The sequence below is a fragment of the Pinus tabuliformis genome, chromosome 7 (assembly GCF_031772625.1).
Source record: "Pinus tabuliformis cultivar Carrire ecotype Pingquan chromosome 7, CPIR1, whole genome shotgun sequence".
Lineage (NCBI taxonomy): Eukaryota > Viridiplantae > Streptophyta > Pinopsida > Pinales > Pinaceae > Pinus > Pinus tabuliformis.
Genome location: NC_142293.1, coordinates 1,679,502,060 through 1,679,515,100, shown reverse-complemented (window position 1 = coordinate 1,679,515,100; position 13,041 = coordinate 1,679,502,060). Strand labels below are relative to the sequence as shown.

General features: G+C 35.0%; 1 protein-coding gene and 1 pseudogene across 1 annotated transcript in view; one reads left to right on the top strand and one right to left on the bottom strand.

The window, feature by feature from the left end:
• LOC149254909 (stress-response A/B barrel domain-containing protein UP3-like) overlaps nt 1–13,041 on the top strand; it is a 141,271-nt gene that overhangs the window by 113,656 nt on the left and 14,574 nt on the right. The gene's annotated exons all lie outside the window — the stretch shown is intronic.
• On the bottom strand, nt 6,362–7,129 carry LOC149254910 (putative strigolactone esterase DAD2 pseudogene; annotated as a pseudogene).

The window sequence follows — 13,041 nt, the reverse complement described above, 5'->3', positions numbered from 1 at the left end:
ACAATGCAACATTGGATCATGGTTGAGCATGATTGAGCATGGTTGATTTTCATGTTGAGACAATCTTTGTCACAATGCAACATTGGACCATGGTTAACCATGGTTGACCATAATTGATTTTCATACTGAGAAAATCCTATGATACACCCTCAAATAAATATTATAAACCAAGATATAAAAACCCTATGATAAATATTATAAACGCTAAAATAAACATGGTTGACCATGATTGATTTACATATTGAGACAATCTTTGTCGCAATACGACGTTGAACCATGGTTCAACCTTGGGTTTATAATACCTTAGGGTTTTAGAATTAATCCCTTAGGTTTATAATCTCAATCCCTTGGGTTTATCAATCTAAGGGTTAATTCCTTAGGTTTAATATTATTCTCTTGGGTTTATAATATCAATCCCTTAGATATATTAATCTAAGGGTTCATATTCCTACGGTATAATATTATTCATAGAGTTTATAATATTAATCCCTTGGGTATATTAATCTAAGGGCTCATATTCTTAGGGTATAATATTATTCATAGGGTTTATAATATTAATCCCTTAGGTTCAATATAAATAATGGTAAACCAAGGATTTATATACCTTGGATTTATAATATTAGTCCCTTGGGTTTAATATTATTCCCTTGGTTTTAATATTATTCCCTAGGTTTATAATACCTTGGGGTTTTAGTATTAACCCATTGGGTTTATTATTCCCCTTGGTTTATAATATCAATCCCTTGGATTTATTAATCTAAGGGTTCATATTCCTAGGGTATAATATTATTCATAGGGTTTATAATATTAATCCTAGGATTTAATATCCATTGAGTTTATAATCATGGTCAATCATCTTTATTTTAGGGTTTATAATACTAATCTTAGGGTTTATATTATAAACCTAAGGGAATAGTATTAAACCCAAGGAATGAAAGTATATAAACCCTAAGATAAATATTATAAACCCAAGGGAACAATAAACCCAATGGATTAATACTAAAATCCCAAAGGATTATAGACCTAGGGGAATAATATTAAACCCAAGGTATAAATATTATAAACCCAAGGTATATAAACCCTTAGATAAATATTATAAACCCTAAAATAGACATGGTTTACCATGGCTCATTTTCATATTGACACAATCTTTGTCACGATGTGAAGTTGGTTTATGGTTGACCATTTCTTATTTTCATATTGAGACAACCTTTGTCACAATGTGATATTGGACAATGATTGACCATATTAGATTTTCCTATTGGGAAAATCTTTATCACAAGCCATGGTTGATCATGGATGACCATTGTTGTCACAATGTGATGTTAGACCAAGAGACAATCTTTGTCATAATGTGACTATGGTCAGTGACCATGGTTGACCATGGTTGATTTCCATATTGAGACAATCTTTGTCACAATATGGTATTGGAACATGGTTAACCATGGTTGGTCTCCATATTGAGGCAATCCTTGTCACAATGTGACATTGGACCATGGTTGACCATGATTGATTTTAATGTTGAGACAATCTTTGTCACAATGCGACGTTCGACCATGGTTGAGCATGGTAGATTTTCATATCAAGAGAATCTTTGTCATAATGCAACATTAGACCATGGTTGACCGTGATTGATTTTCATACTGAGAAAATCCTATGTTAAACCCTCAAATAAATATTATAAACCACGTGATAAATATTATAAACGCAAAAATAAAAATGGTTGACCATGATTGATTCACATATTAAGACAATCTTTGTCGCAATACGACGCTGAACCATGGTTCACCCTTGGGTTTATAATACCTTGGGGTTTTGGCATTAATCCTTTAGGTTTTTTTTTTTTTTTTTTTTTTTCTGAATAAGGCTAGTTCTATTATAGTACAAAAAGGTCAAAAATTACATCAGAGTTACAACAAGGCCATGGCCTTGTAAATCCTGCCCAAAAATTGACAGTTTGCCCAGATTTACACCTTCCAAAATTGAACACAGTCAAAATTTGGATTACTATCTTCTATTGTGTCTTCTCCTAAGACTCGAAACAATGACTCTAAACAGTACGTAACGGGGACATGCTGAGATAGACAAACATGGCGATGATGAGCACCGCTTAAACATGGACTGACTGACATATAGACCCATACTGCTGACACATAGACATACAGACTCATACTGTCGAACTGATACATAAACATAGGATTCAAAGACAGAGTGATGCTCCTGCGGCCTAGGCTGCAGAGAGCGAACTGCTTGACTTGATCATTCATCGTCCGTGGTGTAGGGCGCTTCCTCAACTCGGCACCCAAATTGCAGAGAGTCGTCAGAATCGGAGAGAGGGACCACCGCGCTGGAAGGGAGACCCTGAACAGGCTCGCTTGGACCCGCAAGAGCTGCTGGAGTAGCTAAGGGGGAGCTTTCCCTAACAGGGCATTGCAGGTCAATTATAGGCACTGTCCCTTGAACTTGAGGTGGGTTTTCCAGAGTTGCATCTGCCTGATCTCTGAAAATATCACAATGCTCAACAGTTACAGAGACAATAAAAGTAGAATTGGCGAGTGTGCAGGGTATCTGATACCTGACCGTAGGATGCGCCTCATGTCCACAATCAATTATGCGTTCGCTCCCCAGTCCTCTGCCTCGTCCGGCTCTGTTACCATGGAGGTGCTGCTGCTCAGACGTAACTTCGACGGAGGAGGAAGGAGAAATGGGGGCAGGCCTCTGAGTGGTAGCCCGTCCGCGAGAGCCTCCGCGTCTACTGCACATTCTCAGTCTCTCACCCCACATTGCTGGATAAAGAAGAACCCGCTTGCAGAAACCCGGAGAGGAGGGATTAATTAGGACGGGGCCGCCGAATTTGGCTCACAACGCCTGGGAATTGCTCTCAAGCTTGTGACAGTCCCTGAATTGGCCACAGAGCATGAATGCCCTTTCTCATTCCCCCGCTCCACCGAGTAATGCGTCAGTGTTGCAGCGGAATGCCAGACGATTGCAGAAGAATGCGCAAGTGTAGCAGGAGCTCCCGGTTTATTAATCGCCATCGCACAGTTAGCTAGGAGACGAATTATGGAAGACAAGACTAGCATTAATGCCCTCATTGATATTCCAGCATGTGAACCTCTCTTACATCCCGCGAGGTACTACGTGTCACACATGGGCTGACCCCTGCCCATGTGACTCCCCATCTGTCTGCCGCTCACCTTAAGCACCCGCATCCGGGAAATCCTTTAGGTTTATTATATCAATCCATTGGGTTTAATTTATTCCCTTGGGTTTATTGTTCCCTTGGGTCTATAATATCAATCCCTTAGGTATATTAATCTAAGGGTTCATATTCTTAGGGTATAATATTATTCATAGAGTTTATAATCTCAATCCCTTGGGTATATCAATCTAAGGGTTCATATTCCTAGGGTATAATATTAATCCCTTAGGTTTAATATAAATCATGGTCAACCAAGGGTTTATATACTTTGGATTTATAATATTAGTCCCTTGGGTTTAATATTATTCCCTCGGGTTTATAATACCTTGGGGTTTTAGTATTAACCCCTTGGGCTTATTATTCCTTTGGGTTTATAATAGCAATCCCTTAGGTCTATTAATCTATGGGTTCATATTCCTAGGGTATAATATTATTCATAGGGTTTATAATATTAATCCTAACATTTAATATCTATTGGGTTTATAATCGTGGTCAACCATATTTATTTTAGGGTTTATAATATTTATCTTAGGGTTTATATACGTTGGGTTTATAATATTAATTCTTTGGGTTTAATATTATTCCTCTGGGTTTATAATCCCTTAGGTTTAATACTAAAAACCCAAGGAATTATAAACCCTGGGGAATAATATTAAACTCTAGGGATTAATATTAATCCCTTGGGTTTATTATTCCATCATCCCAAAGGAAAAAGGTCTCATACACCATCCATTATCCCATTTTCCTATAAACAAAAGAATCACGTACACCAATTGATTGTTTGATTAATTCTTACCCTTAAAATTAAATTATTATTATTATTAAACAATATACACTTTATTTGCTGGTCTCATACACCATCCATTATCCCATTTTCCCATAAACAAAAGAATCACGTACACCAATTGATTGTTTGATTAATTCTTACCCTTAAAATTAAATTATTATTATTATTAAACAATATAAACTTTATTTGCTTGTGAATATTGATTATCTTACCTTTTATATTTTCCATTAAAAATTATAAGAAATAAACACTAAAATTCCTTGCTCAAAGGAAAACATAGTTAGAATTCCTTGCTCAAAGGAAAACATAGTTAGATTGTAAGATTTCATGACAGTTATTGAGTAATTAATACCATTCAGATATGTTGAAGGTTATAGATTATGGAGAATCCCATGTCAATGAAATGGGCTTTGAATATTGATTCTCTACCTTTTGATATTTTAAATAAAGCACTATAAGGAATAAACCCTTAAATGCTCCCTTGGAAAGAAAATCGAGTTAGAATTGTAAACAATTCAATTTATTCCATACTCTTTGAAGGTTTTGAATTATGGAATATCCCATCTCTTTGAAAATTTTGATGGATCAATTATTTAATGACATAGAGACTTAAAAAAATCATTAAACATAGACACCATTTCACATGTGAAAAACAAGGAGCACCCAACCATTTTATGAGGAAACTAACTCACACCCAACCATTTTATGAGGAAACTAACTAACCAACATCAACTCGTATCTTGCCAATCTAACAACCAAAAAAAGAGACATGATAATTCCAAATGGTCATCTAATGGATTTGATTATTTTATGGAAACTAAGTTGGAAAATCAACTTCAATTATAAGAACCTTAAAAAGGTTTCATACGGTCATAGTGGCCTCTAATGTGCTCAAGAACACATAATAATCTAGATCGCTTTGCATAAACATATCCATGTGATAGACATGAGTTCACTGTGAAATAAAAAGACACATACCTCTCAAGAAGATATAATAACAACATTCGTTTAGTAGTGGCCCAAACAGAGCTTCAAACCTAAAGTATGTGATAGTTTTATGTACATTAATCCCCATCATACATGAATGAAATGCGATAACCAAATTTTAGGGGGAAATCAAATTTCATGTGAGTTAATCCTCATACCTATTACTTCATAGAATGTATAATTTTTTTGTAAGCTTAGGTGGGACTTCTCATTTTCGAGTTTTTACATGTTCATTTTTCACCCCATTTCCAGGGAGGGTAGCACAAGAATCGAACTCAAGATCTCCGGTTCGGTGAGACTTCAATTCCACAGCCATTGCCACTTGAGCCACCCCATACGGACTTCATAGAATGTATAATTACATTGGAATAATATATAAATAAAGTGAAGCATATACAAATGCGTCTATTACCAGGAAAAAAGAATGGGGAGATCTAAAGGATTGAGGATAAGGCCATAGAGCTCATATTTTAAATTGGTATCTACGAACATTGTGATGTGAACTCTGAAAGGAAACTCGGCTAAACAAATAAAAAAAAATGAGAGACAAAGCTTTTGACTAAAACCTACGATGTGAGCTGGAAGATGAAAATCAAATGAGAGATAAGACAAGAAAGAAAATATCTTTTATGCCCAAACTAACAGGCTAAGCAATAATAAATTTGTATAAATAATAACCATACAGAATAACGAAGAATATCACTTATAACCACAACACGTGAGATTGTTTCTCTATTTTTTGAAGTTAACTTTCCCACACAATCATTTATGTATATTGTTGGAGTCACGATTGTCGTTACACCAAAACCTTCAGGTGTTAGTAAACAGACACATCGTTAGTGTTAAGCACATGCCACAAAACACACGGGAGCGTTGGATTAACACCGCCATTAACACGGAGCACAACAATCTCCCCCCTCAACACGAGCCAGGTGTATTTCGAACTCGAGACCTCTGGCTCTGATACCACTTGTTGGAGTCACAATTGCCATTACACCAAAACCCGCAGGTGTTAGTAAACAGACACATCGTTAGTGTTAAGCACATGTCACGAAACACACGAGAGCGTTAGATTAACACCGCCATTAACGGAGAGCACAACATATATTAGAAGATGAGATAGATGATTTGATAACAAACATAGGGAAAAGGCTAGAGCTGAAGGAATGCCATGAAAAATAACTCACCAAACATACATAAAATCTGTTTTTAACATCCATATAGAAAGTTATAACTGCAAAAAGATTTATAATACAAAGATGTCTCTCCCTGAACCTGATGATGGGTTGCTTGTACCTTATTAAAATAGAAATACAACAGATAATTCACAGAATAGAAAATCCATTCAAAACTAACCACTGTCCTCATTAATCTGATCTATATATTCAGTAACCTGCAAGGAGATTAGTAAACAACTTTGCAAACATACCGAGTGAAGTTAGCTGCCGAAGATGGCCATCTGTGTCAAGTATGTGCACTGAATTCTTCTCTCCTCCAAGGTTGCATTGCATGTAATATGGCACGCTCAATGGAACCACTATGTCCTTTTTAGTCTGGATGATACTACATGGGGTCTTCACATTGCATAATATGTTTCTCACATCACTCTGGAAGATGGTTTTGGCAACCACGAGTGCGAATTCACACTTCATATTCATCATTTTTCTACTGAATTCCTTTACCAGAGAGGGCTCATCCACGCCAACTAATAGAGGAACAAAGCCTGAAACCCATGCTGAATAGTTCGATTTCATTGCACTGAAAATTCCATCGATGTCTCCACGTTGAAATCCTCCTTCATAAGAGCAATCTTTTAAATACCTGAAGAAACAACAATAGCAACGCGTGTGCATAAGCTGAATACAGAGAGAAAAGAGGAATATCTATGGGGATTAAAGCTTAAATTATTGTACTTATGATCTGTTACCTTGGTGAGCCACATAGTAATATTAATCTTTCAAACAATTTTGGTCTTTTGATGGAGGCAAGGCAACCCACCATAGCAGAAACTGAATTACCTACGTAAACACACTTGTCAGCTTTAAGCTCATCTAAAATGGCAAGGAGGTCATCCACATAAGCAGAGAGTGAATCTGTATATGATTCGAAGTTGAAAAGCTTGGAATCAACATGCCAAAGAATACCATATCGAATACAACATATTAAAATGTTCTTCTAGTGCAAATCCTCTCTGCAAATTTGTAAAATCTTCAAAGGCTCAAAGGAACCCCTTAATTCTATTCTGCAACACATCATTGCCATCTATTATTCAGTTTCAAAAAGGCAGCCCAAAATGAAGAATACAATCACGAAAGAAAAAGAATGTTTCCTCAACAGGTTCCCTAGTGCATTCTTTGCCGGAGCTGAACAACAAAATATATGCGGCTGCGGAGTTCTCATTTGCATGGATGAGAAGCTTCAATTTCTAATTTCTTGGAACGGAGGATCAGGCTCTAAAAGGATGGCTGAGGCTAGAGCTCTAGCAGGCTTTCTTGCCTTCTGTGTTTTCTTTGATGTTCAGGCTATTTCAATCTATGGTGATTCCAGGCCGGTGATCGATCATGTAAATGGTGTTTGCCACATAAGGAGCCCTCACATGGCAGGCTGGATGGACAAGATAATGTTCTTATGGGGACTCACGAGAGATTGTTCCATTCAACTCATTGGTCATGAACAGAATCTCCAAGCTGATTGCCTATCCAAGGAAGGTCTGCTCTTAGACTCTGGGTCATGGTCTATGGAAGTAAAAGAGGAAGAGTATCCCTGTGGGATTTCTTTATCCCTTGTTATTAAATTTTGATGCTTCTTTGTTTTTCTTCTGAAATGGTTTTTGGTTTAAACCTTTGCTGATGCATTTGACATGCCTTTTGGCTGACCTGTAAAGTTTCTCAGTTCAATATGTCATGATCTGGCTTGTGATGTTCAGAGGTCTGTCTCTTTATGGACCTATGATGTTGTATCTATCCTCGATGCTTCTATCGTGGCTGCTCCATGAGCCACCCTTTTGTATTTTCTGAAGTTTTTATATTGTCTCAATATAATACAATGATGCTTTCTCTCTGGAAAAAATATATTAAAATGTCCACAAAGAGCTAAAGAATTTGAAAATCATGGACAAAATTTCTTTCATCAATAAGTCACAATTTTTTTTTTTTTCCTAATTTGCATAATGATCTTGATCAACTAATTAAGGGAATTGTCATGAAGAGCTTCTTCCATTACTGTCATGCACTAAATTGAGAGAAAGACTCTCTCTTGTATCGAATTACAACGCCCCCCTTCTTTCATGGTGAATGGCCATAATTATTTTCACTATTGGGAATCTCGTATCTAATTCTGCAACTTGTAAGGCTTCGCCCCTACTTTCAGAGCGAACAACCACAGAAGGTGGAGTGCTATTGACAAACATGATTTGCATTGTAATAGCCTTTGTTTATGGTCTGCTTGTAGTGATCGGATCACAAACACAGGCTCGACACTGTCTAATCACATAAGTTTCACGATTGGGGATCTTGTATCGAATTCTGCAACTTGCAAGGCTTCGTTGCCTACTTTCACAAGGAACGACCAGAGAAGTTGGAGCACTATTGACAATGATAACGTGATGCAGGCACGATGGGCCAATTTAATTCCTTCGGCCACGTTCCCAAGCACGATCGAATCCATTCGTTTTCACGATGTAACACACCTTCCTCGAAATCACAGCAGTGGATGTGTTATTCAGATGAAGAATCCATCATTGCTATTGCTTTAAAAGTCAACGCTGCCTTATCCAACTGAGGTTGAAATAGAGAGCCTTTGGTTAATAAGATGTTTTTTTATGGGCAGTTCCTAAAATGCCATGGATGGAAAGGATCTGCCATATATGTGAGAATAGGAATATTGAGGATGAAAACCACTTCCTCTTACAGTGCCTCACGTACAACCACATTAGATCTTAGTTTCACAATCTTTGTTACAAAACTGACCTTCCTAGCCTTTTACAATGTCAAAATTATCATGAGCTCGGGAGGCTTCTCTCCAACCTTTTTGAGTATAGGAATAAAATCTTAAATCAAAATAAATAATTTGTTTCTTTAAGTCCGATAGACCAATGTTTGGTCTGGGACGTTAACCACCACCATCATCATCACCATCAAATATTTTATTTAAAACAAATATTGAAATATACTAAAATATTAAAGGAAATACACATCTCCCTACTAAAAAAAAAAAAAAAATTACTTCCAATTATTTAACTCTCTTTATATAAAGGTGATATAAACCTTTATATAAATTTATCTTACTTTGTATGGACATTGAAATATTTTATTTATGGTGGACACTCTTTTGCTATTAATATTTTTTTTGAAATAATACATGTCAAAATTATGTTTAGCATAAAATTAGTTAGACATCTTTATACTAAGGTATAATATCTATATTATAATAGATTACACATGTCAACTCCATATTGAGTAATGAAGGAATTATGCATCTCCCTCATACTTAAAATGTAGTAAGCAATTATAAACAAATGAGAGATGTTTCATTGTCAAATACCTTATCCCTTCTTATATATAAAAATGATGTAAAATTAAGGTGGACATCTTAACGTGGATGATTTGGCCATAAATAAAATAATTCAATGCCCATGTTGAGTAAAATATTTCAATGTCAACTATGCTTATAATATCTAAATTTATTGGAAATAAACAGTTTCTTACCATTAAAATGCTTTATTGGTGGGTCGTTAAAAATGAAGAAGATGTGTAAATATGGTGTGTGTGTGTGTATATGGTAATAATTTTATTATTATAAACAAACAAACAACCAAGATAGATCAATCTTATTCCAAGTTCAATAAGTACCCAAAGGGATCAAATCTCTTTAGGTGTAAACCATTCTTTAAGTTTTGCAATTTCAAAAATGTTTGAACCTCTAATTTGATCCTTCTTGATGCTTAATAGATTTGAGATTAAGATAGATCTATACTAGTTCTAGATATTAGGATTTTTACAGTTAAAAAAAGAAGAAGAAATATTTTACAAATCTTTAAAATATATTTTGATTGATATAATATATATTTCCTAATCACTTTTAAAAATAAAAATTAAATTCTTTAAAAAAATGGAAATAAAAAATTTGCAATCTTTAAAAAATATTTTTGTTATTAATACATATATTTTTACAATTATTTAAAAAATAAAACCATAGTTTTAAAGAAAAAAAATTAAAGAAATACTAATATATTCATCCATCTTTTTTGTAAGCTTGATAGGACTATATCTTCATCATGTCCAATATATCACTCTGATTGGGACGTGGAACTGAACCTGTGACTTCACATTAAGGAGTGCCTTAATAGAGCACTCGATCACCGTCTATCCAAGACCCCGTGGACACTAATATATTCATCCATTATTTTCTCTTTTTACATTTTATTTTATATTAATTAGTGATTTGTTAAGTATAGTGTTTTGTTATCTATTTATGTGCTCATAATTAATGAATTTGTTTTTATTTCGAAATAGATTTCAAATATGAATTTTTTTTTCTTCAGGGAAAGAAAGAACACATGATTTTTATTAAATAAAAACTAGTACATGAGTGTATAATCTCTATCTGACAAAGAAATGATTATCAATCTAACATATATATGATCAAAACAAAAAATATTCAAAAAGGTCATGACGACAAGGTGTGTGTAGGATCCTTCAAAATTTGCACAAACAGTATGAACTAAAGTTAATATGAGGATTGTTACTAACTAGATTATATTTAGAATACAAAATACATATAATAGCTATAAATCAAGGTTCGCTTCACTATATAAATTAAAATAATGATTTATATTCATAATCATTATGTTTTAAATTTTCATATTTAAATTTAATTAATAAGAAAAACAAAATATTTTTTCTAATATTTTTCTCACACTATATATTTTTTTTCCAAAGAAAAAAACGAACTTTTTATAATTATGATAAAAAGTTACATATCATATGTCGAAGCATTCCTTTGATTGTATGATGGATCATCATAAAGATCTGTATGAAGACTATTCTGCCTTCCTTCAGCAAAAGAGAGGTGGAGCATACTGAGCATAACAAGAGCCTCCTCTATAGAGGAAAAGAGCTCCCAACACCATCAAAAAGTATCAACAGTTTTCCATATATTTAGCATCCATGGTAATAAAAAACAGTAGCAAGCATCTTTCCCCCGGGTCTCCTCTATCGAGGAAAACAACCCAAGTTGAGAAAGGATGTCCAAGTCTAGATTTTCAAAAAAGAAACTCTCAGCTGTATACAAAAAGAAACTATATAAACCAGTCTGCTAAGTCTTCAGAAGCATGCATCTATACATAAGGAGGCTGGTCCGAGAGATGGATTTCTCCATTGTTTTCCTCCACTATTCTCCAACTACCCATAGCTTGTTGTAGACCTTCTTTAGAAAGCCTGTCTGCTGAATCGTTGCGCTCCCTGTTAATGTGATGAATAGAGAAAACATTAAAAGATAATTTTAAATGCTGAATTTCTTCTAATAAAGGATACAAGATATAATTTTGACATCTGCTTTGATCATTTTCCCATTTGATAACATTTAATGAATCCCCAAAAATCTGAACTGTGAAGATGTTCCTGTGTATAAGCCAACATAGGAGCAGCTTTAGAGCAGATAATTCTGCAAAATTATTTGAGCCACTGCCTAAGCCCACAGAAACTTTTAGAGGCTGTCTTTCGTTTATATGGATGATTAATCCTACTCTAGCTTTGTTATTTTGAGATGCTCCATCAAAATAAGCCCATGGCACTCCTTCCTTGATTTGTTCTTCTCTAACCTGTCTAGGCATCCTTTCTTCCTCTGAATCAGGTATGTTTGAGTAAATAGATGTACATTGAATGGTGATTGATTCAATAGGGGTTTCCTTCTCTAGAAAGATGGTTCTGTTTCTTGCAATCCAAATACCCCAAGAGATAATAGGAGGCAGATTTCGCAATTTCCCATTTGAATATAAGCGCCACCATTTATGCCATGCTTCAGGGATATTTCCCCCTTCCCAGGCTGCCGGTAATTGAATAGGCTTCTCAACCTTTACCCATACTTTTTTAACTACAGGACAACCAATAAAAAGGTGTGCTATAGTTTCAGAGTCATTTTTGCACATAGGGCATCTTCCCGGCCCTGACTTAAACCTGGATTGGAGAATGTCCCGTGTAGGGACTTTTCCTTTTAGAATACACCAGAAGAAAAACTTGGCTTTAGTAGGGCACTTTAGCTTCCATAATGACTTGGCTCACCATTCCGGATCTCCCAAACCTTTCTTAGTCATGAGGAACTTGTATCCAAATTTTGGGGAGTAGGATCCAGAATTAGCGTGAGCCCACACCAACTGATCCGGTTTGTCTTCTAACCTCTCACACTATATATTAAATTAATGCTACGTATACAATATTAAAAAATCAAACGAAAATATTATAATGTAAAAAAAATGTGTTGTATTCTCTATCTATCTATCTATCTATCTATCTATCTATCTATATATATATATATATATATATATATATATATATATATATATATATTAGTGGGGTAGTCCCCGGCTGTGGTCCAGCAGTTAGGTGGGGAGGTTTGGTCCCCACAAGTCTCGTGGTCCAATCCCGTGTACGACTATGTATGTCTGAGAGTTGCTCCAGATGCGATTTCTTCAGTTGAAAAAAATATATTGGTGGGGTAAAATAATCCCTTCATTAATCAGAGAAAATTACGTATCTCTTGAATTTCCAAAGAGGACTAAATTCAAAGAGAAATTTGAAACTAACAAGCTACCTACTACGAATAGACGTTTAAAAAACTATTATGATAATCATAATAATGTATAAAACTCCTTGAGGACCCAAAATTGCAAGGGGAAATGCCTCTCACATTTGAGTTTTAATTTAAAAATTAAAAACAAGTTTTTGTTTTTATTTTTATTTTTCCGTCATTCACGGTCTTTGGAGATCAGTGATCACTACGTCCACGAAATATTTGTACTAGGTTGATCAACTCAAAAGGATCACTTCCTACCGTCTCAAACACAGAG